The following is a 4,605-nucleotide window of genomic DNA, read 5'->3' on the forward strand; positions in this document are numbered from 1 at the left end:
AATCATTGTTAATTAAAATTGGCTTTGATATACCTTGGGATCCGGGTGGATCCATTACTTGAGCACTATATGCCTAGCTTAATGGCTTTAAAGAAAGCGCTGCCAGGGAGACAACCCGGAAGTTTTAGAGAGTCATTAATTTCTGTTGAGTGCTTTTATATAGTTTAAAAACAACAAAAATAAAGAGGGGAACCCAAAACTTTTTCAAAAAGGAAAGCGAAAGTGAGAAAGACAAGCATTGTTGAAGTGGGAGCTAGCCTTGAACTTTGTTCATGCTCACGGAAACTTTGTGAATCTTGATTACTGAAACTTTTCAATAAAAATAATTATCCCCTTGTACAATTCCATTGTATTATAAAAATAATGTGCCAAGGTTTGCCTTTAGGATGTTTACATTTGCTTGATGGTTTGTACGGTGCAGGACAGAAACTTTGGCTGTAGTGCGCGATTTTACCTTTCTAGCTGGAACGTCAAATGGTTCTGATTCTCTTTGCACTGTATTCCTATACAAATTTTTATTTGTCCTAATTTTTTTTAGAATTTTTAAAGTATCAGAAGTATGGTGAATATTTAGATTATTACAGACTGTTCTGTTTTAGACATATTCTATTTTTGATGCATAGTTTGCTTGTTTTGATGAAACTATCAATTTATATTAGTGGATTAAGTCATGAAAAAGTTACACTACAGTAGAAAAAATGCAAAAACAAAATATGAATTGGTTTGCAACAGTACTTAGAGTAGTGATTTGCTTTATTATACTAACGGATCTTACCGAGTTTTCTGTTGAAGTTTTGTGTGGATGAAGTGTTCGATGATCGAGAAGGTCTCGATGTGAGAAGAAGGAAGAGAGGCAAGAGCTCAAGATTGGGGATGCCCGAGGCACCCCAAGTAAATATTCAAGGAGACTCAAGTGTCTAAGCTTGGGGATGCCCCGGAAGGCATCCCCTCTTTCTTCAACAAGTATCGGTATGTTTTCGGATTCGTTTCGTTCATGCGATATGTGCAATCTTGGAGCGTCTTTTGCATTTAGTTTTCATTTTTTATGCACCATGCTGGTATGAGATAGTCCTTGGTTGATTTATAGAATGCTCTTTGTACTTCACTTATATCTTTTGAGTATGGCTTTATAGAATGCTTCATGTGCTTCACTTATATCATTTGAAGCTTGGGTTGCCTGTTTCTCTTTACATAGAAAACTGCCATTTTTAGAATGCCTTTTGGCTTCACTTATATTTGTTAGAGCGTGGGCATATCTTTTGTAGAAATAATTAAACTCTATTGCTTCACTTATATCTATTTTGAGAGATGAAAGGAACTGGTCATTCACATGGTTAGTCATAAAATCCTACATAAAACTTGTAGATCACTGAATATGATATGTTTAATTCCTTGCAATAGTTTTGCGATATAAAGATGGTGATATTAGAGTCATGCTATTGGGTAGTTGTGGATTAGTAGAAATACTTGTGTTTAGGTTTGTGATTCCCGTAGCATGCACGTATGGTGAACCGTTATGTGATGAAGTCGGAGCATGATTTATTTGTTGATTGTCTTCCGTATGAGTGGCGGTCGGGGACGAGCGATGGTCTTTTCCTACCAATCTATCCCCCTAGGAGCATGAGCGTAGTACTTTGTTTCAATATCTAATAGACTTTTGCAATAATTATGTGAGTTCTTTATGACTAATGTTGAGTCCATGGATTATACGCACTCTCACCCTTCCACCGTTGCTAGCCTCTCTAGTATTGGGCAACTTTCGCCGGTACCATAAACCCACCATATACCTTCCTCAAAACAGCCACCATACCTACCTATCATGGCATTTCCATAGCCATTCCGAGATATATTGCCATGCAACTTTCATCATCATCATATACATGACTTGAGCATTCATTGTCATATTGCTTTGCATGATCGTAAGATAGCTAGCATGATGTTTTCATGGATTGTCCTTTTTTTGATGTCATTGCTACGCTAGATCATTTCACATCCCGGGACACCGCCGGAGGCATTCATATAGTCATATCTTTGGTATCGAGTTGTAATATTGGGTTGTAAGTAAATAAAAGTGTGATGATCATCATTATCAGAGCATTGCCCCAGTGAGGAAAGGATGATGGAGACTATGATTCCCCCATAAGTCGGGATGAGACTCTGGACTTTACAAAAAAAAAGAGGCCAAAGAAGCCCAAATAAAAAAAAGAGGCCAAAGAAGCCCACCAAAAAAACAAAAAAAGAGAGAAAAAGAGAGAAGGGGCAGTGATACTATCCTTTTCCCACACTTGTGCTTCAAAGTAGCACCATGTTCTTCATATAGAGAGTCTCTTGAGTTATCACTTTCATATACTAGTGGGAATTTTCATTATAGAACTTGGCTTGTATATTCCGATGATGGGCTTCCTCAAATTCCCGAGGTCTTCATGAGCAAGCAAGTTGGATGCACACCCACTTAGTTTCAGTTGGAGCTTTCATACACTTATAGCTCTAGTGCATCCGTTGCATGGAAATCCCTACTCACTCACATTGATATCTATTGATCGGCATCTCCATAGCCCGTTGATACGCCTAGTTGATGTGGGACTATCTTCTCCTTTTTGTCTTCTCCACAACCACCATTCTATTCCACCCATAGTGCTATATCCATGGCTCACGCTCATGTATTGCGTGAAAGTTGAAAAGGTTTGAGAACGTCAAAAGTATGAAACAATTGCTTGGCTTGTCATCGGGGTTGCGCATGATGTGAATATTTTGTGTGGTGAAGATGGAGCATAGCCAAACTATATGATTTTGTAGGGATAACTTTCTTTGGCCATGTTATTTCAAAAAGACATGATTGCTTTATTAGTAGGTTTGAAGTATTATTGTTTTTATGTCAAATGATAGACTATTGCTTTGAATCACTCGTGTCTTAATATTCATGCCATGATTAGATATGTGATCAAGATTATGCTAGGTAGCATTCCACATCAAAAATTATCTTTTTTTATCATTTACCTACTCGAGGACGAGCAGGAATTAAGCTTGGGGATGCTGATACGTCTCCGTCGTATCTATAATTTTTGATTGTTCCATGCCAATATTCTACAACTTTCATATACTTTTGGCAACTTTTTATACTATTTTTGGGACTAACATATTGATCCAGTGCCCAGTGCCAGTTCCTGTTTGTTGCATGTTTTTTTGTTTCGCAGAATATCCATATCAAACGGAGTCCAAATGGAATAAAAACTGACGGAGATTTTTTCAGAATATTTATGATTTTTGGGAAGAAACATCCACGCGAGACGGTGCCCGAGGTGGCCACAAGGCAGGGGGCGCGCCCCTGACCCTCATGGGCCACCCTTAAGGTGGTTGATGCCCTTATTTCGCCGCAAGAAAGATAATATCCGGATAGAGATCGTGCTAATATTTCAGCCCAATCGGAGTTACGGATCTCCGGGAATATAAGAAATGGTGAAAGGGAAGAATCTGAGAACGCAGAAACAGAGAGAGACAGAGAGACAGATCCAATCTCGGAGGGGCTCTCGCCCCTCCCATGCTATGGAGGCCAAGGACCAGAGGGGAAACCCTTCTCCCATCTAGGGAGGAGGTCAAGGAAGAAGAAGACGAAGGGGCCCCCTCTCCCCTTCTCTTTCGGTGGCGCCGGAACGCTACCGTGGCCATCATCATCATCACCGCGATCTACACCAACACCTCCGCCGTCTTCACCAACATCTCCATCACCTTCCCCCCTCTATCTACAGCGGTCCACTCTCCCGCAACCCGATGTACCCTCTACTTGAACATGGTGCTTTGTGCTTCATATTATTATCCAATGATGTGTTGCCATCCTATGATGTCTGAGTAGATTTTCGTTGTCCTATCGGTGGTTGATGAATTGCTATGATTGATTTAATTTTCTTGTGGTTATGTTGCTGTCCTTTGGTTCCCATCATATGATTGCGCGCGTGGATCACACCCTAGGGTTAGTTGTTTGTTGATAGGACTATGTATTGGAGGGCAAGAGTGACAGAAGCTTCAACCTAGCATAGAAATTGATGCATACGGGATTGAAGGGGGACCAATATATCTTAATGCTATGGTTGGGTTATACCTTAATGAACATTAGTAGTTGCGGATGCTTGCTAATAGTTCCAATCATAAGTGCATAGAATTCCAAGTCAGGGATGACATGCTAGCAGTGGCCTCCCCCACATGATACTTGCTATCGGTCTACTAAAGTAGTCAATTGCTTAGGGGCAATTTTGCAACTCCTACCACCACTTTGCCACACTCGCTATATTTACTTTATTGTGTCTTTACTTAAACAGCCCCTACTTTTTATTTACATAATCTTTATTATCTTGCAAACCTATCCAACAACACCTACAAAGTACTTCTAGTTTCATACTTGTTCTAGGTAAAGCGAACGTCAAGCGTGCGTAGAGTTGTATCAGTGGTCGATAGAACTTGAGGGAATATTTGTTCTACCTTTACCTCCTCGTTGGGTTCGACACTCTTACTTATCGAAAGAGGCTACAATTGATCCCCTATACTTGTGGGTTATCACTTTGCCGGAGTTGTTCCTAGATGACTGGACCCCAACATTCCTGAGGAATGTGC

Source organism: Triticum urartu, chromosome 2 (genome assembly GCF_003073215.2).
Source record: "Triticum urartu cultivar G1812 chromosome 2, Tu2.1, whole genome shotgun sequence".
NCBI classification, from domain to species: domain Eukaryota; kingdom Viridiplantae; phylum Streptophyta; class Magnoliopsida; order Poales; family Poaceae; genus Triticum; species Triticum urartu.